Source organism: Parasteatoda tepidariorum, chromosome 12, assembly GCF_982258835.1.
Source record: "Parasteatoda tepidariorum strain Cologne lab strain chromosome 12, Ptep-v5.0, whole genome shotgun sequence".
In the NCBI taxonomy this organism is placed as follows: Eukaryota; Metazoa; Arthropoda; class Arachnida; order Araneae; family Theridiidae; genus Parasteatoda; species Parasteatoda tepidariorum.
In genome coordinates this window covers 44,529,814-44,556,977 of record NC_141766.1, presented here as the reverse complement: position 1 = coordinate 44,556,977, position 27,164 = coordinate 44,529,814, and the positions used below count along the sequence as shown (strand labels likewise).

Here is a 27,164-nt window from a genome sequence, read left to right as displayed (position 1 = left end):
TAGTTGTTGGAGGATATGTATGTGAGATAAATTGTGATATTTATGGTATGCTATAATCTTCGTTGTAAATATAAGAAGAAAAACAAATATAAATAGTGATTATTTTAATTCAGGTTTAGTTCAAATTCCATATTTAAGAAAATGGACATAGCTTAAAAGGTTTGAAAAAAAAGGATACCTTATACGAACCTTTAAATGCGCGTTTGTAGAAATAGAGAAAGCTCGAAATGCGCGTTTAGGAAAATGAGCATAGCTTAAAATGAGCATTTCAAAAGAAGATATAGCTTGGTAATAAAAGGACAGTTATTAAAAAATTGACATAGCATTAATTCCATTTTTTAAACTACCGTTATGACAATTGAATATTAAGAGAATTATAGAACGAATAATGAACGCTACATCCTTTTTTTCAAACGCACATTTCAAGTTATGTCTATTTACTGAAACGCGCATTTTGAGCCCAGTTCAAAGTCAATAAATGACATTCAGATTTCACGATCTCAAAAATGAAATGTTTTGACATAATTTGGATTTTCATTGGAGGCCATCGAGCTTCAATGTCAAGATCGAGTGGAAGTCAAGGGAAGGCAAATACACAAACGCCTACATTCACCGACCTACGTCCAGTGAAAGTGCTTTTGAACAAGGTTAGGAATATCTTTTGTATCGAAAGAGAACCCGCATGTTTACGTAAGAATTTTAACACATTTCCATTGGACAATCTTCGTTTAATCCACTCTGGAGCATTTAGTATTGTTATGAAAACGCGATATTTTGTAATTATTTAAAAAATATATTTATGAAATATATGATGAGACATTTGGGGGATTCTTCATAAGAATTGTAACAAATTTCCATTGGACAATTTCGCTTAATCCATTCTGGAGCAGTTAGTATAGTTATGAAAACGCGATATTTTGTAATTATTTAAAAAATATATTTATGAAATATATGATGAGACATTTGGGGGATTCTTCATAAGAATTGTAACAAATTTCCATTGGACAATTTCGTTTAATCTACTCTGGAGTATTTAGTATTGTTATAAAAACTCGATATTTTGCAATTATTTAAAAAGTATCTTTATGAAATATGTGGTAAGACATTTGGGGGATTCTTCAGAAAGTGTTATGTTCAAGAAAAAAAATACTCCCTCTGTTCTAAATTAGTTCCTACATTTGAATACTTTTGTACTGGTTATTGATGCCGATGATTTTATGATTTCGTTAGAACATTTTTTAGAGGTTTCAGGATACTATGTTACCAATTAACAACGTTTACTTACAAATATTCGCTCCTTAAAACAGTACTGAATTTGTTTCAAATATCCAGGGCTCGCACGACATTTAGTAAGAGCTCTTCCACCATTAATCATGTAAGACTATCTTCCCGCAAATGAATTATGAATTCATTAGTATTATAATTTTACTGGTGTTGATCTACTAAACTGCATCGGTAGTTATTTATGACGCCCCTTACTTGAAATGTAGCAACTAATTTGGAACAAAAGCTTGGACCTAAATGTAGCAGCTTATTTGGAACACAATTTTGGACCTAAATGTAGCAAATAATTTACGATGTTGGGAATATGTTTTATAAGGTATTTTATTTGAAAACGGGTGCATTAATACAATTTATCTACACAAAATTGACTATCATAAAACAATTATTAGTTACCAAACATTAAATATATTTGATGAAGTAATTACTTTTTATATTGATTAAAGCAAGGAAAAAATTAAAACATAAATTAAAGGACCGTAATAACAAGGACAGAATGACAAAATCTTGAAGAAAATATTGTTTTGTCTAAACCTAGTTAATATTAATAAACTCATTTTATTACTCATTTATAACTGTCATTTATAACTGCCATTTGTAACTGTTACTCATTTATAATTGTCGCTGAACAGCCGACCCAATTTTTTGAGTTTACGACTATTAATGTTCAACTCCGTAGCCTTGTAATTTTAAACCCAACCCGGAAGACAGAAGAACTCTTGAACCAAGTATTGGGGGAAATTTGCTTTCTGAGGGAACTTACCCGCATTTGTGTTACATGGGGAGGAAAACCACGAAAACCACCTGTGGTTACCCGGACGACTAGAGAACTCTAACCTATAATCCGTCTACCACCGAGAATATTTTACGTCAGCACTGTGGTCGGCGCGAGCCAGGTGCGGAACTCATTTCAAGCACCAATCGCTGGGATTCGAACCCGGAAAGCTCTATCGAGAATCTCTATCTATTGGAAGGCAAACGCTCTACCCCCTGAGCTACCACGACCATTGGGTGTCTTTTTGAATTATCATTTAGAAGTATTATTACATACCTGCCAACTTTTACTCTTTCTGATAATGGATTTTCAAAGTGGTTGTTAAACAATAAACGAAAAACAATCTGACTCAAAAATATATTTATATTTTGATCCCGTTGAAATTCGCTTGCGCTAAGATTATTATGCTTTGATATATTTATTGTAATTATTTATATGTAGTGGTGGTCAAACTCATTTATAATTATCATTATAATTCAAAAAGTTAATTGGAATAACTTGAGTATTGCTACCACTTTAAATAAGAAAATAAAATCTTCCGGAAAATCCGGAAGAGTTGGCATGTATGTTATTAGTTAAAGATTATTAACAAACCTCTTTAATTATTATAACATTTAGAAGTGCTGGTTGTAATAATAGCTAATAAAAATATTTTTACCTTTAAGCGGAAAAGATATTTTAAAACCATGCTTAAAACCATGTTTATTCGCATTTCGCTTGGCAAGCGAAGTATAAAAAAATGTATGAACTATTCATCCCCTTTTTATGCAAAATAAGGCTTTTTTTGGGTCAATTTATTAATATTTATAGCAATGTAACAGTGGTAACAATTAAACTTTGGTATAATAGGGATTTATAAAATTTTCCGATGAATTGTAAAAATATAAAAAGTCTAAAGAAATATACAGTGTAAAATTCTAATAGCCTAAACATTTAGCAACAAAAATATATAAATTCAACGTGTTTTGAAATTACTTTAAAAATTCACTGAAACAAGAAGTGACGTATTTAAATTAAGCTGTTAGTCACAATATTTTGATGACTTTACTCTCGCCATCTTATAATTTAGGTTAAATTTTTGTGTGATGTGTGTTTTTTTTATAAATATTTTTTGTTTTTAGCAAACGTATGCTATAGTATTATTATTTGACAGCTCAATAATACTTTTTTAAAAAGGTAGAAAATGAAAGCATTTTCTACCTTCTTTATTAGATCAGGAGAAATAGCGCTTGATAATTTTTAGAATTTCTAATAATTGAATTCTATTAACGTTAATAACGTCTTTTAACGTTAAAAATACTTATCAAAATTCTAAAAACTGGAAGCTATATACTGTTTAATAACCTTTCACAATCTGTTGATTGCAGATCTGTATTGATCAAATTTTGTTGGAAAAAATTAATAGAATTATACTACGATAGGTATATATGATATATATATAACTCCCGATATAAAGATACTTATATTTACAATATATTTTAAGGTAGGTATATATATATATATATATATATATATATATATATATATATATATATATATATATATATATATATATATATATATACCTACAGATGTAAAGATAGTTATATTTACAATAAATACGGTATATTTCGCAATTTTTCGAAACAAATTTAAGAAAATATAGAAAGGTGGGCGCAACCGTCTTAAATTTTCAAAATAAATGTTAAAAATGAACTGATTAAGTTAAAAATTTTAACCTTTTGAAAAAAGAGCATGTTTCCATAACTGTGAATATCGGCGCCTTATGAGAAAAATCAGTTTTTATCCTTTTGTAAAAAAAAAAAAAAAAAAAAAGAAAGGAAGAAGAATTCTTAAACTATGGTATGATGAAACTAAAAGTTTATTCTTACTATCAATGGGAAAAATCTTCTGCAAATAGCTAAAATATTTTGCGTGCTTTGATATAATTTTCAAATCAAAAATAAAGCAATTTGCTCCCATTTTTCCCCTTTTAGACTCAACTGGGTAATTTTTATGACTGTTTTCATGTAAAAAAATAAAAAAGAAAGCAATAAAAATATTAATAAATGGTTAGAAACTTAGATAAATTTATCGCAATACTTATTAACTACATGATGCAAACTAAAACTTCATTTTGCCCAAAACTAAAAGAACTGATGTGGTACTTATTAGCAATAATTTAAACTTGTTGCCATCTCCGTTTTGCTTTTAACAATTATAAGAACTTGTACAGGTATTTTGTATCAAATTTATTCTTTTTATGAATTCACATTATTTCTTAGTTCAATGTTTCCGAACAATACCCATATATTTCACTTTTTCCTTAAAAAAAAAAATTCATTAGTACAGTAATCAGAGAAGAATATCTTACCTTTAATCCAAATTACAGCTGAACTTATGTAAGAGAAGTATTAACTTACCTGGAGAAAATAAATAAAATAAATACTAACCCTTCTCCCATAAATACAGTTTAAACAGCATGATGACCATTAATATAATAATAATTTCCATTTGATTACTATCAATAAAATTGCAATACCTGTAGTAAACCAATTTCACTGTCATAATATCTTTATAACTTTAATTAAAAAAAAATTTAAAAAATAACATTTTATTAACCTTTTGCACTTGAAGTCCTTTCAACAGTTAAAGAAATGGACGCAACCACTAACATTTTGAAATGTTTTTTTCAAACTTACCTTATAATTCCCGGAAATCACTGAATGAAGTGGTAACTAAACATTAAGATGAAAAACAAAAATCACAATTAGAGTGGTGGGTAATTTGCAAGCGACAGTGGTGACTGCTATCACCGTTCGACTGGAAACGGTTTATCGCCTACAAAATTACTCGTATCACAGATGTCCATTTGAAAGGTCAAAATTGAACACAACTGTCGAAAGGGTGGAAACGGGGAGGTGAATTCGAAATATTCTACTTGGCATTATCTTTTGATACATGTAAATTACAAATCCGTCACCCAATCACAATTTAATATCCAAAGTATGCAGCTTTTTAAAATTTCCATAAATTTTTTTCTAACAAAAAGTTTATCAATTCAGCAATCAACTGTTTTTGCCAGATGCCATATCTAAGATTTTGATGAGCATATTTTTTATGCAATTAACGCTAAAAGACTAACCAAAATCAGTTTCATCAGTTTAAACTGTATAAAAGAAAATTTTAATAAATCTAAAAACTGAAAAATGCATGGTTTTAAAATACGAAAACAAAATCATAAATCGCATCATTTTCCTGCTTAAAAATTTTGAGGAAAGATTATCAATCTAAAAATTATCAAGTGCTATTTCTCCGAATCCAGTAAAACGACTCTTTTATTTTCTACTTTTTTAACGCATTATTTTGCCGAATAATAATACTATATTATAAATTTGTACAAAAAGTAACAAGAAAACGCAAATCAAAAGTTTAACCTAAAACCCAAGATGGCAAGGGTAGAGGCCTCTTGAGGTTTTTTTTTTCTTTCCTTCTTTTATTTTCCATGCACAAAATTGTCTAAATTTTCATTCAAATCTGAAAATTTAATTCCTTAGTTCCAAAAATAAAAATTATTGGATATTAAATAAAATTATATTTTGGAGGGTTAATTTATCATTTTTTGGAAGTTTGCTAAAACCCTATTTTATTCGATCTGGTTCGATAAAACTAGTTATAAATATAATAAATTAATGCTAATAGAAGAATAATCAGTAATTGGAAGTCTGAAACGTAAGAAAAATTAAAAATCTATAAAGAAAAATCAAAAACCAATAAATTATACAAAAAAATCGCAGAAATTCATCATAGAAAATAAAATACTTCATCGGGTATTTGCATCTGGGCTACTAATTTATTAATGAAAAACAAAGCAGAATTTCTTTTTTGAAGCAAATAATAAAAGAGCACTTAAAATGTTAAAGACATTAATTTATTTTTGTTTATTAATTTTTTTTAAAAAATACTAGCAAAAAATTTATAAACATTATAATAGTTAATAAAATTGTCCTTTTACAAGCAATAAAAAAGTATTCCTTGCAGAGAGTAAAAGTTGGAAGCTATTGAACCCTAGAAGCAATCATAATCTTGAATTCTAATCCTAATCAAGTTTTGCATCTTGAAGTTAATAAAAAAACTATAAAAATTTTTTTTGCTTAAACATATAAAGCCTTACTTCAACCAGCACAAATATTTGATATTAAAAAAAAAAACATTTCAATGAGCCTGATGACCAATTCTCAAATAATTAAGTCCAAAATGACTAGTTCTGTTAATTCCGATAGTTTACAAGCATTAAACAAAGTTTTCATCGAATAAAAAAAAATAACAAAGTTTATATTAAATTTAATAGAGAGGAAAATTGGGAAATAGCACTTAAATATATTTAAAAAAACAAAAACAAAAATTGTAATTTACGGAATTCCCTATCCAAAAAGATATTACGCTATCTTACATCAACCAGAACAAATATTCGGCATTTGAAAGAAGTCTCTCAAAAAGTCCGAGACCAATTCTCAAGTAATATAAATCCAGAATGGAAAGTCCTATTAACTCCGATAGTTTACATAAAAACCAGTTTGCATAAATCTATAATTTTTAAATCTATCTCTTATAAATATCTTATCTATATCTCATTCATATCTATACTTTACATCCATCTATCTTTTATCTATCATTCGTATGACTAAAAAATAAAAACACGGAATGGAACTCACAGAATTCACTATCCAAAAAGTTATTAAGCAGTTTTACATCAACCAGCACAAATATTTGACAATTAAATAAAGCACCTCAAAAAGCTCTTGACCAATTCTCAAGTAACATAAATCCAAAAATGAAAAGTTTTGTTAACTCCGATAGTTTACATGCATAAAACAGTTTGCATCCAATAAATAACTCTACAAAATTTACATAAAATATAATCAAGAACAAAATTGTTAAATAACACTTAAAAACATTCTATATATCTAACATTGTATCTAAAATATATCATTCTTATATCTATATTATATTTATATCTTATTTATATCTATATTTTATTTATATCTAAACTTACATCTTTCTTATATGTATCCATCATTCTTATGTCTAAGAAATAAGAACAAAAATTGTAATTCACAGAATTCTCAATCCAAAACATAATTACGCTGTCTTACATCAACCAGCACAAATATTTAACATTTAAAAAAAAGCACCTCAAAGAGCCCACAAATAATTCTCAAATAATATGAATCCAAAATGACAAATTTTGCTAACCTCCATAGTTTACATACATAAAACCAGTTTGAATCTAATAAAAAACACTACGAAATTTATATAAATTGAAATCGAGAAGAAAATTCGGAAATAACACTTAAAAACGTTCTATATTCTTATATCTATCATTTAATCTTAAATCTATCTTTCTTATATCTATATCTTATTTACTTTATATCTTATCTTCATCTTATTTATATCTATACTTTATATCTTTTCTATAGCTTATTTATATTTATATCTTATCTTCATCTTATTTATATCTATACTTTATATCTTTTCTATAGCTTATTATATTTATATCTTATATCCATCTTTTATCTATCTATCATTCTTATGTCTAAAAAATTAAAACAAAAATTGTAACTTACAGAATTCACTGTCCAACAAGTTATTACGCAGTTTCACATCAACCAGCACAAATATTTGACATTTAGTAAAAGCACCTCAAAGATTCAGCAACCAATTCTCAAATATTATAAATTCAGAATGACAAATTTTGCTAACTCCCATAGTTTACATACATAAAACCAGTGGGCATCTAATAAAATACACTACAAAATTTACATAAAATATAATCGAGAAAAAAAAATTGGGAAATAGCGATTAAAGCATTCTATATTCTTATATCTATCATTTTATCTGAAATCTATCTTTCCTATATACATAACTAATGTACTTTATATCTTATTTATATCTTATTTATATCTTATTTATATCTTTAATTTATATCTTTTCTATATTTTATTTATATCTATATTTTATATACATCTTTTATCTATCTATTATTCTTATGTCTAAAATATTAAAACAAAAATTGTAACTTACGGAATTCACTATCCAAAAAGTTATTACGCAGTTTCACATCAACCAGTACAAATATTTGACATTTAGTAGAAGCACCTCAAAGATCCAGCAACCAATTCTCAAATATTATAAATTCAGAATGACAAATTTTGCTAACTCCCATAGTTTACATACATAAAACCAGTGGGCATCTAATAAAATACACTACAAAATTTACATAAAATATAATCGAGAAAAAAAAATTGGGAAATAGCGATTAAAGCATTCTATATTCTTATATCTATCATTTTATCTGAAATCTATCTTTCCTATATACATAACTAATGTACTTTATATCTTATTTATATCTTATTTATATCTTTAATTTATATCTTTTCTATATTTTATTTATATCTATATTTTATATACATCTTTTATCTATCTATTATTCTTATGTCTAAAATATTAAAACAAAAATTGTAACTTACGGAATTCACTATCCAAAAAGTTATTACGCAGTTTCACATCAACCAGTACAAATATTTGACATTTAGTAAAAGCACCTCAAAGATCCAGCAACCAATTCTCAAATATTATAAATTCAGAATGACAAATTTTGCTAACTCCCATAGTTTACATACATAAAACCAGTGGGCATCTAATAAAATACACTACAAAATTTACATAAAATATAATCGAGAATAAAAAATTGGGAAATAGCGATTAAAGCATTCTATATTCTTATATCTATCATTTTATCTGAAATCTATCTTTCCTATATACATAACTAATGTACTTTATATCTTATTTATATCTTATTTATATCTTTAATTTATATCTTTTCTATATTTTATTTATATCTATATTTTATATACATCTTTTATCTATCTATTATTCTTATGTCTAAAATATTAAAACAAAAATTGTAACTTACGGAATTCACTATCCAAAAAGTTATTACGCAGTTTCACATCAACCAGTACAAATATTTGACATTTAGTAAAAGCACCTCAAAGATCCAGCAACCAATTCTCAAATATTATAAATTCAGAATGACAAATTTTGCTAACTCCCATAGTTTACATACATAAAACCAGTGGGCATCTAATAAAATACACTACAAAATTTACATAAAATATAATCGAGAAAAAAAAATTGGGAAATAGCGATTAAAGCATTCTATATTCTTATATCTATCATTTTATCTGAAATCTATCTTTCCTATATACATAACTAATGTACTTTATATCTTATTTTTATCTTATTTATATCTTATTTATATCTTTAATTTATATCTTTTCTATATTTTATTTATATCTATATTTTATATACATCTTTTATCTATCTATTATTCTTATGTCTAAAATATTAAAACAAAAATTGTAACTTACGGAATTCACTATCCAAAAAGTTATTACGCAGTTTCACATCAACCAGTACAAATATTTGACATTTAGTAAAAGCACCTCAAAGATCCAGCAACCAATTCTCAAATATTATAAATTCAGAATGACAAATTTTGCTAACTCCCATAGTTTACATACATAAAACCAGTGGGCATCTAATAAAATACACTACAAAATTTACATAAAATATAATCGAGAAAAAAAAATTGGGAAATAGCGATTAAAGCATTCTATATTCTTATATCTATCATTTTATCTGAAATCTATCTTTCCTATATACATAACTAATGTACTTTATATCTTATTTTTATCTTATTTATATCTTATTTATATCTTTAATTTATATCTTTTCTATATTTTATTTATATCTATATTTTATATACATCTTTTATCTATCTATTATTCTTATGTCTAAAATATTAAAACAAAAATTGTAACTTACGGAATTCACTATCCAAAAAGTTATTACGCAGTTTCACATCAACCAGTACAAATATTTGACATTTAGAAAAAGCACCTCAAAGATCCAGCAACCAATTCTCAAATATTATAAATTCAGAATGACAAATTTTGCTAACTCCCATAGTTTACATACATAAAACCAGTGGGCATCTAATAAAATACACTACAAAATTTACATAAAATATAATCGAGAAAAAAAAATTGGGAAATAGCGATTAAAGCATTCTATATTCTTATATCTATCATTTTATCTGAAATCTATCTTTCCTATATACATAACTAATGTACTTTATATCTTATTTTTATCTTATTTATATCTTATTTATATCTTTAATTTATATCTTTTCTATATTTTATTTATATCTATATTTTATATACATCTTTTATCTATCTATTATTCTTATGTCTAAAATATTAAAACAAAAATTGTAACTTACGGAATTCACTATCCAAAAAGTTATTACGCAGTTTCACATCAACCAGTACAAATATTTGACATTTAGTAAAAGCACCTCAAAGATCCAGCAACCAATTCTCAAATATTATAAATTCAGAATGACAAATTTTGCTAACTCCCATAGTTTACATACATAAAACCAGTGGGCATCTAATAAAATACACTACAAAATTTACATAAAATATAATCGAGAAAAAAAAATTGGGAAATAGCGATTAAAGCATTCTATATTCTTATATCTATCATTTTATCTGAAATCTATCTTTCCTATATACATAACTAATGTACTTTATATCTTATTTATATCTTATTTATATCTTTAATTTATATCTTTTCTATATTTTATTTATATCTATATTTTATATACATCTTTTATCTATCTATTATTCTTATGTCTAAAATATTAAAACAAAAATTGTAACTTACGGAATTCACTATCCAAAAAGTTATTACGCAGTTTCACATCAACCAGTACAAATATTTGACATTTAGTAAAAGCACCTCAAAGATCCAGCAACCAATTCTCAAATATTATAAATTCAGAATGACAAATTTTGCTAACTCCCATAGTTTACATACATAAAACCAGTGGGCATCTAATAAAATACACTACAAAATTTACATAAAATATAATCGAGAAAAAAAAATTGGGAAATAGCGATTAAAGCATTCTATATTCTTATATCTATCATTTTATCTGAAATCTATCTTTCCTATATACATAACTAATGTACTTTATATCTTATTTTTATCTTATTTATATCTTATTTATATCTTTAATTTATATCTTTTCTATATTTTATTTATATCTATATTTTATATACATCTTTTATCTATCTATTATTCTTATGTCTAAAATATTAAAACAAAAATTGTAACTTACGGAATTCACTATCCAAAAAGTTATTACGCAGTTTCACATCAACCAGTACAAATATTTGACATTTAGTAAAAGCACCTCAAAGATCCAGCAACCAATTCTCAAATATTATAAATTCAGAATGACAAATTTTGCTAACTCCCATAGTTTACATACATAAAACCAGTGGGCATCTAATAAAATACACTACAAAATTTACATAAAATATAATCGAGAAAAAAAAATTGGGAAATAGCGATTAAAGCATTCTATATTCTTATATCTATCATTTTATCTGAAATCTATCTTTCCTATATACATAACTAATGTACTTTATATCTTATTTTTATCTTATTTATATCTTATTTATATCTTTAATTTATATCTTTTCTATATTTTATTTATATCTATATTTTATATACATCTTTTATCTATCTATTATTCTTATGTCTAAAATATTAAAACAAAAATTGTAACTTACGGAATTCACTATCCAAAAAGTTATTACGCAGTTTCACATCAACCAGTACAAATATTTGACATTTAGTAAAAGCACCTCAAAGATCCAGCAACCAATTCTCAAATATTATAAATTCAGAATGACAAATTTTGCTAACTCCCATAGTTTACATACATAAAACCAGTGGGCATCTAATAAAATACACTACAAAATTTACATAAAATATAATCGAGAAAAAAAAATTGGGAAATAGCGATTAAAGCATTCTATATTCTTATATCTATCATTTTATCTGAAATCTATCTTTCCTATATACATAACTAATGTACTTTATATCTTATTTTTATCTTATTTATATCTTATTTATATCTTTAATTTATATCTTTTCTATATTTTATTTATATCTATATTTTATATACATCTTTTATCTATCTATTATTCTTATGTCTAAAATATTAAAACAAAAATTGTAACTTACGGAATTCACTATCCAAAAAGTAATTACGCAGTTTCACATCAACCAGCACAAATATTTGACATTTAAAAAAAGTACCTCAAAGAGCCCGCAACCAATTCTCAAACAATATAAATCCAAAATGACAAACTTTGTTAACTCCCATAGTTTACATACATAAAACCCAGTTTGCATCTAAATTAGCGCAACCAATTCTGGAATCACACAACCTGTTAGCTCAAGTGGGATTAAAGCAGGAAGATGGGACAAAACAGGAAATTACCTGCATACAGGTGTAACTTCAAACCGCGACTTTTTTTCTTATACTTCGAAGGTCAAACCACGAAAAGATGTGTTAGTCGTAGATACTATAAACACACGCACGTTGATACAGCTAACACATTAGTTCATCTGACATCTCAAACCACCTACATGAAGTCAGCCTACAGAAAAAAGCAATCTTATGCTGATTACGAACTTAATGAGTGCTAAGAAAAAATATCTGGAATTTTATTTAAATTTAACCTCTTCTCGATTAGCAGCATATGAAATAAGTAGGTAAATTCAATAATAAATTTCAAAGAATGCACGGATGGGTGAAGATGTTTATAGATACATTAAAATATTATTCTGATTTCTCTGCTATTAAATAACAGTTTTGTTAGCGTGAAAGTTATGAGACGTGAAAATGTTATGAAAATTATAATAACATCTTGCATGGTTAGCTTCTTGGAACGTTTATCGACCTCTTGAAATAATTCTCATTATTTTAATATTTTGTGTTTTGATATCATTATTATCAATCAGAATTTTTTGAACTGGTTAAAAATTTTATTTCATTATCTTTCAGAGTTCGTTGATATGTATCAATGAAGGAGCATTGTTGATAAAGCAGGTAACTGACATTTTAAAGCGAAATAACCGGTCTCCATATGGGTATGTTTAACCCTTTCGAAGGCCGAGGTAAATATATTTACCACCAATTTTTAAAAACCCATAGTAAGCATTTTACCACATTTAATTTAGGTTTCCATTTGTTAATAACTTCAGCTTTCTTGAAGTGCGTTTGAATTAAATTATTAGTTTAAGAAAACGTATAAAAGTATAAGTTTGTAGCATTTAAAAAATTTATTTTATAAATAACGAAAAATAAAAGTCAATAAGCTCCTAATAGGCCATGGAAAATATACTTACAACTAAAAAAATGGCATTAAAATGTAGATTTTTTTTATAAACTAAATGAGTTTTTTTTCTTATATCAATTACTATTCTTATATCAATTTCAATTCCAAAAATACTTTAATATACCTTTAGTAGAATTAAATAGCCCATTAAAGGGTTAATGCAAGAGAATTGTTTTGCTTTCCCTTTACTTTAAACATAACTAATCCACACTAGTTTTGAGTATGCTTGCATGATTTTTATTTCAAGTTAGTGGTAAATAAAATAAGGCAAATAATAATTATAAATCAATAATGCCACTCTAAAAATGTTTCCTACCTAGTTCATTGCAAATTATTTATGTTTTTTTTCCCTCCAAAAATCTCGAATTTTTCCAACTATTACAATTTGCTCACCAATTTTTTGAAATGTGAAAATGGTTTTTTTTATTATATATATATATATATATATATATATATATATATATATTTTAATAACAAACAGTTTTAATAAATTGGTACAGAATTAAGTAGTAAAACTTGCAGAATAAGGATAATTACGCCCACTCTTTAGAAGTGTCACCACGAAGACAACTGCAACAAAATTGCATTTTATGACATTTACTTTTAATTTTTGATACGTTGAGATGGGATAATTACTTAAAAGGAAAAATACTAAACTAAAAATAATTTGAATTTCGTTACCAATAGAAAATAGTTTTTTATAAATTGGAGTAAGTTATTGTAATTGATAAAAAAAAGGAACAGATAATAGCGAAAAGGCAAGAAAGGATCGAATAGTAGTTCAGACAGAATTAAAACTCTGGGAAGTAAAGATAATCTTTCTATCCTTTAGATTATAAGAAGATAAACTAATAAAGATACCATGCCTCCCTGAAAGTGCAATAAAAATACAAAGGAAGAAAAAATTTATCAATCGCAGCTCATTTGAAGGTGTGTGGATGCATTAAATGTTTAAAATAAATAAATATCATCATAAACCATAGTAGCAGTAGTTATGTACAGTGCGCAAAAATAAGCAGAACACCCTGAGTAACTTTTGATGTAATGACCGGATCTTCATGTTCTAGGACTCATTTTTAATGGTTTAAAAGTGACCTCAAATATGCTAAATAATTAGTGTTGACAACATTTTAAGTTACGAAATCAGACACATAAGCGTACCTTCTCTGAATAAACATATCTTATTTTCTACGGATATCTTATTATCTCCGGATTTGGATTTTTGACTCCCAAAATGTAGGGGGTAGCCGCAATCTGGGAAATATGGTCCCGATAGTTCGGTCAGGAGAGGGGTTCAAAGTTTGGACCCCTAAATGTTAATTTTACTTTTTACGCATTTCGCCTTACCTCGCAAGCTTTTGAAGCGAATTGAAAACCTTTTGCACACAATTGAAAAATTCGTTTATTCAAAGATAATTCCATGCAAAAAATATTTTTTAGTAAATATTTATTATTTTTAAATATTGTATTTATATATGGTCGAGACAAACTTGTATTGTAGGGTACACAAATTTTTGCCTCATTTCAAGGAATATAATTTTAAATGGCAAAAAATCAAAATTTCAGCACAATCGGTTGAACAGGTCTTGAGAAATTGAATTTCAAAAAAGTCAGATACTTAAAATTCGATTTCTCAGGAACTATTCGACTGATTTTGCTCTAATTTTTTATTTTTCCATTAAAATTATGATCGTTAAAATGAAGCTAAAATTTTTAAACCTTACAATTCAACATTTTATCGATCAAAATTAAATAAAATAATAAAAAATCATAAATAATTTCTAAAATTTTTTTTAATGGAGTTATCTTCGGATAAACGATTTTTATAATTGTGTGCAAGCATTTTTCATTCCCCTCGGAAAGTTCTCGAGATATAACGAAATGCGCAAAGAGTAAAATTAACTTTAAGGGTTCCAAACTTACGAGTGCTCTCCTGACCAAACTATTGGAACCATATTTCCCAAATTGTGGTCACCCCCTATAGTTTGTGAGTCAAAAATCGGAATCCGTCGAAATAAAGATATGTTTATTCAGAGAAAGTACGTTTTTGTGTCTGATTCCATAACTTAAAACGTCGTCTGTACTAATTAATTAACATATTTGAGGTCACCCCCTCAAACCAATAAGATTAAGACCTAGAACGTGAAGATCCGTTTATTATATCAAAAGTTATTCAGGGTGGTGCGTTTTTTTGCGCACATTTCAAGTTGTACTAGAGCTATGCAATCAGCTATTGTCTAGGAAACATCCCTCGGGATGATCGGGAAACCATGCCATCATAATTTTGATCTTCTGCAGAGAAGATGGGCTCCTACGCTGGCTGATCAAAGTGATCACTCACTAATAGCTGCCAGTGATACTTGAGTTGTGTGATTTAGTAGAAATTACGTCTGAAGAGCAATCCACAGTGAGATTTATCATGAACGTATATAATTTTTTTCAAAGATGAAACGAGCACGATTATTTTGAGCTAACTTGTATTTTCATAGTTAACAGCGCATTTTTGTTAAGTTGTTGTAATAACTAATTTTTTTTTTTTTTAAAAAAGCTAATTTTTTTTAAAAAGCTAATTTTTTTGAAAAACTAATTAAAAAAACTAATTTAGTAACTAATTTTTTTGATTATTTTTTAATAAAGTTGCTTGGAAAACTGATTTAAAAAAATAATTATTTATATTTTAATACAGCTGTTTTAATAACTAAATACATAAAAAAACATTTTGATTAATTTTTAGATATTCGTTTTGATAATTAATTGCATAAAATCATTTTGATAAACAGTTTCAAAGGTAATTTGGATAACTAATTTCATAAAAATCATTTCTATTAATTGTTTAGAAAATTTGCCTAGATAACTAATTTTATAAAAATCATTTTGATTAATTAACCTTTTTGAAGGCCGTGGTAAGTACACTTACCACCACGTTTTACCACTTTTAATTTAGGTTTCCATTTTTCAATAACTTCAGCTTTCTTGAAGTGAGTTTGAATAAAATTGGTAACCATTTGTCACTTTTAAAAAACGTATAAAAGTTGTAAAATACTTAATTCCTTTCGAAGTTTGTAGTATTTAAGGAATTTATTTTATAAATGAAGATAAATAAAAGTCAGTAAGTTCCTAATAGGTCATGTTAAATATATTTACCACCAAAAAAATGTCATTTTTATAAACTAAATGAGTTTTTTTTAAATTTCAATTACTGTTCTTAAAACAATTTCAATTCCAAAAATACTTTAATTTACTTTTACTAGAAATAAAGGGTCCATTAAAGGGTAAATTTTCAAAAACCATAATAAACTCAAATATATTGCTGTGCCTTTAAAGTCATCTGAATGTCAAATAAAATATAATAAAATAAAATTTAAAGAAAGAAAAACAATTTCATTTCAATAAAGATTATTTTTATTCACTTTCGTTATCTTTTAAAAATATAGTAGGAGGAAACTCTGTAATTTTACCAACTTAAGATAACAATGTTAGTAAATGTTTTTCTAAAGTTACAAAGGCAATTAAATGTGGATGATTTATAATTATGATTATAAGATCTATTATTACAGGTAAATTACATGTTCATTGAAATTCACTCAACTGCTTCAAGAAGCTTCATTGTTTAAAAGTTCAAGGCAATAGTAATTAAAAAGGCATTATTTATTAGCCTTGACTGTAACTGTTTCAATTATTTTAATTATGGTTTTATTGTAAATTTTGTGAAATAAAAGCTATAAATCACAATTAAAGAAAGGAATCTGATGATACTTTAATTTATTCTTATTTAATTATGTCGAAATACATCACTCCAAAAATTAAAATTAAAATATACTTACTCCAAACAAATACTCAAGTTCCTCTAACAAAATCTAGACAGGAATAACCATCATTCATTTCAATTTAATAAATTGTATAGGTTAATGGTAAACATTAACCCCTTGGGGACGAGTGATTCACAAAAGCATTCATACAAAATCAGAACCAGGATGAAAATAAATAAAAAACGGTAGCTTAAATGTAAGCGTTGCTAATTTGACAGACTTACTTTGCTGTTATTTTAATTATTGTTAGTTTAATCCAGTGTTTCCCAAAGTGTGGTACGCGTACCCTCAAGGGTACGGGTACAGTTTAGCGGGGGTATGCGTTCGAATGCGAAACATCTTACAGCAAACGATAATTTCAAAAAATTTCATTTAGAAACAAAGCTAGCCATGAAAATTTGCGATTACGTATTTTTCTATTGGGTATTTTTTCCAAAGTTAACAGTTAATAATTAGTAGTGTCAACAGCCAGTTATGATTTTTAACTTTGGTGCAATTTTTTTATAGTAAAAAAGACATTAATTTATTAATTAGTGGTACACAGCGTTACGAAAAATTTAGAAAGGGTACACAAAAGTCATAAGTTTGGGCAACACTCGTTTAATCATATATATAATCAATGTTAGTTCAAAGTATAACTAAATAATTTTATTTTGAACTAAAGTAATGGTGAATTAAATAAATCAAACAATTATGACCCCGCCCGCAAATAAACTGCTAAAGAACTACTTTGGTTACCAGTTTTATCTTTACCCTGATTGATACGGTTTTATGCTGGCGCGTATTTGTGACAGTCGGCGCGAAAGGGTTAAACAATGACACGCAATCTCAAAAAAAAATATTTAAAAATTTTGGCTATGTTTTTGTTTATTCATCAGTTATAAAAATCGCAGGGACACATAACACAATTGTGGCTACCAAAAATATTAAGGGCAAAATATGTGATTTTACCCATATCAACCTTTCTTGGCATAAAAAATTTTGATTGAATTTAAGACAGGCGACATATTAGCAACTGCTCCCGTTGATCGTGCTTTCTACGCAAAGAGATATACTTGAGCTCAATGTTGCTTAAAAAACAGTGGTTGCTACAAAATAGTTTACGTCCATAAACAAATAGCAGGAATGCCAACTGTTCCGTTTTCTGAAAAAGTTTTCATAAATTGGTGGCTAATAAAATAGTTAAACTTGTAGACTAAAGATAATTTTGCCTACTTTTTAAAACAGTCACTTCGCGATAATTGCAACAAAACTGTATTTCATATGATACTTTGAATTCATGGTGTGCAGTCGGGGGAAAATGAATAAAAAGGAAAAATGTTAAGCTGAAAATACCTTAAATTTCGTTACCTCTAGAAAATAATATTTCATCAAACGGAGCAAGTTGGCAATACTGAAATACTTTAACCCTTTAATGGACCATTTATTTATAGTAAAGGTAAATTAAAGTATTTTTGGAATTGAAATTGATATAAGAATAGTAATTGATATAAGAAAAAAAAACTTATTTAGCTTATTAAAAATTTATCTAAATTTTAATGCCATTTTTAGGGGGTGGTAAGTATTTTTACCATGACCTATTAGAAACGTATTGGTTTTTGGATTTCGTTATTTATAAAACAAGTTTTATAAATGCTACAAACTTCAAAAAGAATTTTGTATTTCATAACTTTTATACGTTTTCTTAAACTAACAAATGGCTACCAATTTTATTCAAACGCACTTCAAGAAAGCTGAAGTTATTAACAAATGGAAACCTAAATTAAAAGTGGTAAAAAAGCTCACCATGGACTTTAAAAATTGGTGGTAAGTATAATTACTACGGCCTCAGAAAGAGTTAAACCAACTGAAATTTTTCTTCTTGGGCGCAGATAAATTTTTAAGAGTTTAGTCAACTAAAGATCTTGTAGCCACAATCTTTGTAGTTAATGGCAACCACTTTTTACTTTTTGGGAAGAGAAAAAACCGCCCCTTCTAAAATAACGATAGAAGCAAATTATCAAACGCATAATTTCGTCTTTGAAAATAAAAAGTTATTACTGACGTTATGTTCCATTTTTAGAATTGTCCATAAAAAAGCTGCCACATTTTTAAAAATACCCCTTAGTGAACAGGAACATTGAAGATTTAAATTTGAGATTAATAACATTAAAATGGCTTCGCACAAAAAATGGAAAGGAACAGTTTTATATCCAAAAACAAAAACCATAAGAGTTAAAATAATTTTTCCTTTCCCCTGGTGTAGTGGTACACTTAAGAACTGTGCCAAAACACTAGTTGGTGATAGGATTTGTGTTTCTCTAAGAAATGTTTCTTGATGATAAAACGACCTTCTCCATTGCACGCAAACCTTCCGTTTTGCGATGTTGTCACGATATAATTTCGTTCTGATATATCAATCATTTATTCTATCTTAAGCTCTTCAAAGTATTATTTCATACTGCTTTTATGGTCTGATTAAATGGCTATACTGCATTGATTAAGATTTGAAATATGCTGCTTTTTTTGTAAGATCACTCATCATTTATTAATGCGATCGGAATTTCAGTTACATGATTAAATGTATGAGTTCCTTAAAAAGAAATCAAAACATTCCTTTGTACTGTTTCTCGAAATAAAAAACGGGAAACCTTGAAAAACTTTTGATCTAATGATTGGATCTTCGAGTTCTAGTACTCAATCTTAATGGTTTGAAGGGGTGACATCAAATATGCTAATTAATTAGTGCAGACGATATTTCAAGTTACAAAACTGACACAAAAGCGTACTTTCTCTGAATGAACATGCCTTTTTTTGGACGAATTCGGATTTTAGACCCCCAAAATGTAGGTGGTAACCACAATCTGGATAATGTGGTCCCAATAGTCTGGTCAGAAGTCGGTCCAAAGTTTTGACCCCAAATATATATATATATATATATATATATATATATATATATATATATATATATATATATATATATATATATATATATATATATATATATATATATATATATATATAGTCAAATCCCGTTATAGTGAACATGGTTTATAGGGAACTACCGGATATAGTGAACCAAAAGACGAGACGAAATTGGATTCTGTGAACTTTTTTTCAGTCTTTGACTGATTTTTTTTTTCTTCATTTTTTGGTAATTTTGAAATTTTTACATAAAATACAAATACCGATTTATAAAACCATCTATTTATTGGAATGTAGCCACAAGCATTTTTTCTTGTTTGCTTCTTCTGTCTCAGTTTCCGATCCCTAAATTTTTTGTCCGCAAGACGAAGAGTACATTTTTCGTTACTATATATTGTTTTTTTAATCACTTTTGTAATTCTTTTTATTGGTCATTTATTTAAATGATGTGTAATAAAAGGGAGCAGTTCGGAAAAATTAGTTCAAATTGTCTGCAGTAAGGATACAGTGAACCCCCGGTTATAGTGAACCGAAATTTCGGTCCCTTGAAATTTCACTATAGCGGGGTTGACTGTATATGTAAACATACAGTCAATATGCAATATATATATATATATATTGCATATTTCGCCATACCTTGACTTTTTAAGAGAATTGAAAAATTTTTGCACATAATTATGAAATTCATTTATTCAAAGATATTTCATGCAAAAATAGCTTTTAGTAATTATTTATTATTTTTTATTAATTTATTTAGTAGTATTCAAAAGACAAATGAATTGAAAGGCATACAATTTTTACATCATTTTAAGGAATGTAATTTTATATGGTAGAATACAAAATTTGAACGAATTCGGACGAATAGTTCCTAAAAAATAGAACTTTAAAAATGCGACATTTTCAAAATTCGATTTCTCAGGAATTCTATTCAGCAGATTTAGCTCAAATTTTGTATTCTGATATTTAAAATTACATTCTTCAAAATGGTGTAAAAATTATATACCATTTAATTTAAAATTTCCGATTAATATCAAATAAAATAATTGAAAAAATATTTGCTAAGAGTTATATTTTGCATGGAATTTATCTATGGATAAACGAATTTTATAATTGCGTGCAAAAATTTTTCAGTTCGCCTAAAGAGTTCTCGAAATATGGTAAAATATGCAAAAGTAAATTTACGATTAAGGGGTCCAAAATTTAGACCCCTTTCCTGATCAAACTGTAGGGATCATATTTCCTAGACTATGGCTACCCCGTATATATTTCAGAATACGCTCAGAAATCCGAATCCGTCGAAAAAAGGCATATATATAGAGAGAAAGTACGTTTTTGTGTCTGATTTCGTGTCTGCAACAAAATATCGTCTGCACTTATTAATTAGCCTATTAGAAGTCAACCATTCGAACCATTAAACCAACAAGAATTAATCATTTGATCAAAAGTTATTCAGGGTGGTCCGTTTTTTATTTTGTGCTCTGTGAGTCTCTGTTGTCTTCGTTTTTACCCTGTCGATGACACTTTAGTTTTAGTATTAACCCTTTTGTTTCGTTTTAACTTTTTCGTAATATAATTAAAGTTAATAATAAAAAATCATGCACCTCTCATAAAGCGTAAGAACAAGAAAAAAATAAACAATGCCTATATTTAATTACAATATGATCAAAAAAGAATAAAATAAAATTAAAAATGCTTCAAAATAAAAGAAAATTTGTGTTATTTTTCTTACTCTTCAAGTTATTAAATATATAATAAATTTGTATAAAATAAATTTTCATAAAATAAATTCATATAAAATAAATCCATATAAAATAAATTTAAATAAAGTAAATTCATATAAAATAAATTCATATAAAATTTGGGATAAAGTTCTTTATAACAAGCGATAAATTTGGAACTCTACAGAGGAATATGATAAAGATTAATAAAAAAAACATCCACCTCTTATGATGCGCTGAAAGTAGAAAAAATAAACACTGCCTGTATTTAGTTACAATATACTCAAAATAGTATTGAGCATAATAAAAAAGTTTCAAAATAAAAGAAAAAATGTGTTATTTTTCCCACTTCAAACTAGTAAATATAAAGTAAATTTATATAAAATATGGGACAAAAGTTCATTGCAACAAACGATTAATTTGGAGGGCTATATCTGAATATAATAAAAGTTGATAAAAAAAAAAACATGCACTTATCATAATGAACGAAAATGAATAAAACAAAATAAAATTGTTTCAAAATAAAAGAAAATTTATGTTATTTTTCTTTTTTCGAGCTATTAAATATAAAATAAATGTAGATTAAATAAATTCATAAAAATCGATTCATATAAATTAAATTCATATAAAATATGGGATAAAAGATTCTTATAACAAGCGATAAATTGGGATACAATAAAGGTAAATAAAAAAAAAACCTGCACCTCTTACAATGCACTGAAAGGAAGAAAAAAATAAACGCAGTGTATATTTAGTTACAATATGCTCAAAATAGAATAGAACATAATAAAAATGTTTCAAAATAAAGAGAAATTTTTGTGATTTTTCTTACTTCAAACTAGTAAATATAAAATAAATTTATATAAAATGAAGGAAAAAAGCTCTTTACGACGAACGATAAATTCGGAGCACAATGTTTGAATGTAATGAAGGATATTAAAAAAAAACTTGCACCTCTTATAAAGAGTAAAAGGGAGAAAAAAAAAACACTGCCTTTATTTAAATAGATTGTAATCAAAATAGAATGTAATCAAAATAGAATAAAACAAAATGAAAATGCCTCAAAATAAAAAAATAATTTGTGTTACTTTTCTTACTTCAAGCTAGTGAATATAAAATAAATTTATACTAAATATGGGATAAAAGTTCCAAAAAGCAAAGATAAATTCGGAGCACTACATTTGAATATAATTAAAGTTAATAAAAAAACACATACACCTCTTATAAAGCGTAGAAAATAGAAAAAATAATTATTGCTTATATTTAATTAAAATATGCTCAGAATAGAATATAAAGGAATAAAAGTGTTTCAAAATAAAAAAAATTTTTGTTATTTTTCTTACTTCAAACTAGTAAATTTTTTTTTAAAAAAATAATAAATAAGGGATAAAATTCTTTACAACGAACAATAAACTCGGAGCACTATATTTAAGTATAATGAAGGATATTAAAAAAAAAGACAAAAAATCATGCACCTCTTATAAAGCGTAAAAAGGAGAAAAAAATAAACATTGCCTTTACTCAAATAGAATATAATCAAAATAGAATCGAACGAAATAAAAATGTTTCTAAATAAAAGAATAATTTGTGTCATTTTTCGTACCTCAAATCAGCAAATATAAAAAAATTTATAAAAATTTATTTATAATAAATATACGATTTGTTCAAAGCAAAATATTTGAATAAGAAAACTAAAGAGAAAAATAAACACGCACCTGTTATAAAGTATAGAATCAAGCGAAACTCAACATCACTGTTATTTGACTGATTGACTTGCTACTAATCCATCTTTGTAAGCTTGTTCGAAGTTGGCTGCGAGTACTAGCGCATGCGCCTTTGACACAAAAAGAAACAAAAGATTTCGGGCTTAGATCAGAATGAGCTATTGTCATGAAAGGAAATAAACAGTGGAAAAAAGAGTGGGATTACGTATTAAAATGCTAAAAGTAATACATTTTTGGAAGGCTAAAATTTATACGCTTAATTATCGCTTTTCTTAAAATCAATTCAATTATTCTTTCATTTCAAAATGGATAGCTATTGTTTCATAAATTTTATTTTCGAAGTCGTAATTTAACAAATCAATTAAAATGGTAAAAAATAACACATTTTTAGATTGCTAAATGTTTATACGATCGTTTATTTTCTTAAAATGATTCGATTGTTCTTTCCTTTCAAATGCGATAGCTATTGTTTCATAAATTCTATTTTCCAAATTGTAATTTAACGTATTATTTCATCACTGTGGTGTTTATTTTTAACCGTTTCTCTATTTCCCGATAATTTTTCAATCAGATGCCCCTTAAAAAGTAGTGTAATCACCGGAGGGAGCAAAAAAAGCACTAAATTAAAAAAATTGAAAAAGAAGAAAAAAAAAGTTAAAACGAGGTAGTTGCTAATAAAAATCTGAATCTAAATTAATATTTTAATGTAAAAGTAAGCGAGAACTCTTTAGTAAAAAATCATTATTTCCAACAAAGTATTCGTATTTTTTTCATAAATGTAAGTAATTTTTGAATTTCGATAATCTGACACTTAATTATTAAATTTGTTTTAAAAATTATAGTTTATTCTTTATAAACAGTTTTACTTTGGTCAAATATTTATTTGTTAAAAAATTAATTTCATAATAAAAAGTTATTTAAAGTTTTCTTGCAGATAAAGTGGTTATCTCACTTGGGTAGATGCTTAGGGCAGTGGCCACTTCGGTCCCCTCTGTGCCCACTATCTCATAATTCATAATAGTGTGAATTTTAACCACTAAAAATGAAATTAAAAAATTAAAAATCAATTAAATAAATTTTTCAAAAATTTGTTTTTTATATTTTTTAGAGCTCACAATGATTTCTTTAAGCAGAGACGACCTGGACTAGAAGTCAAGCACTTCATGGTAGATCAGTTTAACAAGGACCAATACCGAGCAACTTCGATTCTTTCCCTGGCTCATCAAAGTGGTCATGCACCCACTCACTGAATGCTACCAGTGATGCTTGATTTCGATGATCTACTGGACGCTTTTCTTGAGATTAGTCTATTGTATGATCCAATGTCAAATAATGAGATGTCAAAAATTTTTGTCTCTTAATTTCTTTTCATTGTCAACTTCTTAAATATTGTAATATCAAGAATAAATTTGTAGGTTGGAAATGTCAACGTTTACAGCTAATGTCAAATATTGGGTTGTTCGGAAAGTAATTTCGTTTTTTTCTTCTTAATGAAAATGAAAGACGATTTTCTTATAGAGAAAAATATTATTAAATTATATGTATATTGTCCATTCTAGTCCAATACTTTTTGCCATCTTTCTGGCAATAGCATGTTTCCCAGCTCATTAAAGTTTTGTTCTTTACCGGCAAGAAACTGATCCAGGTAACCTTTGACCTGCAAAATTTACATTTTATTTTATAACCGTCGTTGAACAGCCAACCCAATTTTAGGTTTGCGACTACTTACAACTCCGTAGCCTTGTAATTTTGAACCCAACAAAGAAGAATAGTAAATTTGCTTTCGTGGAGGACTTTTTGTTGGAACTAATCCGCATTTGCATTCCTAGGAGAGGAAAACCTCTCACGGTTAGCTCGGCGGCAAGGGGAATCTAACCCCTGATCCATCTACCACTGAGGACATTTTACGTCAGCACTGTGGTCGATGCAAGCCGGGTGCGGGTAGAATTCATATCAAACAGCCATTGCAGGGATTCGAACCCGGTGCACCTCATTGGAGGGCAAATGCTCTCTACCCTGAGAGATCATGGCTCTGACCTCATAATTTAAAGTAAAGGTAACACCATCTGAAATTTTTGTAGAGACTGGAACAAATGCTGTACCATACCCATGTAAACCATTTCTCGTCCACAATGATGATACGCTTCAAAAATGGATAATTTTCTTGATGTTTGAGAAGAAACTCACAGACGTCAAACACGACAGCGCAAATTTCGTTCCGTAAGAACATGGGGAACCTATATGTCGAGTTTTTGAGAATTAACCTAGACGTTTCAAATTATCATGAGCTGTCGAATTTGTTAAATTTAATGTCTCAACAACTCAGGAGTTGTTTATTCGCCAGTTTTCATCAATTGGTGCCGTTATTGTGTCTTAATCAGCCTAAACTGGCTTAGTGCACGTTAATCAAAATAATTCCGAATCGAAATTTTGCAAACCAGTTTTGGCACTGGCGTACTGTCAATACATCTATTTCATACACATGGGATAATTTTTTCTTACTTGTAGTATTTTCGCATTTTCGATATTTAAAAAAGATTAAATATGTCGAAAATGTTGCTTTTTACTTTCTATATTTGAAAGGGCACCAACCAAAAACTACTATGTGGAATCAATCAATCAGGAGTTCCCTTGTCTTCTGGATTGGGCTCAAAATTACAAGACTGCGAAATTGAACGTTAGTAGTCATAAATCCAAAAATTGGGTCGGCTGTTCAAAAAAAAAAAAAAATGTCGGTTATAAAATAAAATATAAGAAACAATAAATCCGGAATGGCTCAGGGGATAAAGCGTTCGCCTTTCCAGCGTTCGCCTAAACCGGGTTTGAATCTCAGCAATGGCTAGTCGATACGAATTCTGCATCCGGCACAGTGCTGACGTAAAATATCCTCAGTGTTAGACAGGTCACGGGTTAGATTCTCCTTGAAGGCAGATTAAGCGTGGAAGGTTTTCGTTGTTTTCCTCTCCATGTAACACAAATGAGGGTAAGTTCCATCCAAAAGTTCTCCACGAAGGCAAATTTCTCCCAATCCTTGATCCAGGAATTCCCTTTGTCTTTTGGATTGGGTTCAAAATTACAAGGCTACGGAGTTGAACAATAGTAGTCGTAAACCCAAAAATTGGTTAGACTGATCAATGACGGTTCTGAAATAAAATATAAGAAACAACCGGGTAATGAGCAGTAAAAATCGACGTATTTAACCAACAAATTTTATTTTTAATGACCTACTATTTAAAGGGTTGATCTTGAAAAGGAATTAAGTGACAAAAATTTCGTTTTTGCATTAAAACCTCTTTGATTAGAGAGAGCCCTATAGCACAGTGCAGTTAATTGCAAAGCTTACGTTGCAATTTTATTTAGTACATTTTAATTGGGGGGAAAATTATTCCCTTTACAAAATGGTTATATGGCCATTTTAGGTAAAAAAAAAATTTAAAAAAAGTAGGAACTTCCGCATAGTCTCATGTCCATTTAAAAAATTTTTACCTTGTGAATAAAGATCCCGCTGGTCCTGAAAAACAAAACTAGCCAATAATAAGCCAAAAATCTGGAAGTAACACTTTCTCTATGTAATAAATAGTTAGTAAAGCCCAAATTTTCAAATTTTATGTGGAAAGCGTTATTATTAAAGGTGTGCTAGTATATTCATG

The 27,164-nt window shown here is 27.4% G+C and overlaps 1 protein-coding gene and 1 long non-coding RNA gene across 9 annotated transcripts in view; one reads left to right on the top strand and one right to left on the bottom strand.

Moving 5' to 3' along the window:
* The window catches only part of LOC107450582 (uncharacterized), a 50,746-nt gene extending 27,104 nt beyond the window's left edge, over window positions 1-23,642 (bottom strand). Inside the window, exons 1-2 of one of the 4 annotated variants that reach the window (XM_087155693.1) lie at window positions 23,506-23,620; window positions 12,200-12,618 (exon numbers count right to left, since the gene is read on the bottom strand). The gene's annotated coding sequence lies outside the window, so the exon portion shown is untranslated. Of the gene's footprint in view, window positions 1-6,750; window positions 6,801-12,199; window positions 12,619-23,505 lie in introns of those variants that run through there. The other 3 variants (XM_087155694.1, XM_021148150.3, XM_071188113.2) reach the window with 3 other exon arrangements.
* LOC139427205 (uncharacterized) overlaps window positions 1-24,933 on the top strand; it is a 57,892-nt gene extending 32,959 nt beyond the window's left edge. The window contains exons 1-3 of one of the 5 annotated variants that reach the window (XR_015430738.1): window positions 12,594-12,733; window positions 13,026-13,070; window positions 24,623-24,933. This is a non-coding gene — a long non-coding RNA (uncharacterized LOC139427205). Of the gene's footprint in view, window positions 1-12,593; window positions 12,734-12,933; window positions 13,139-24,622 lie in introns of those variants that run through there. The other 4 variants (XR_011638343.2, XR_015430737.1, XR_015430736.1 and 1 more) reach the window with 4 other exon arrangements.
* Window positions 24,934-27,164: the final 2,231 nt, after the last annotated feature.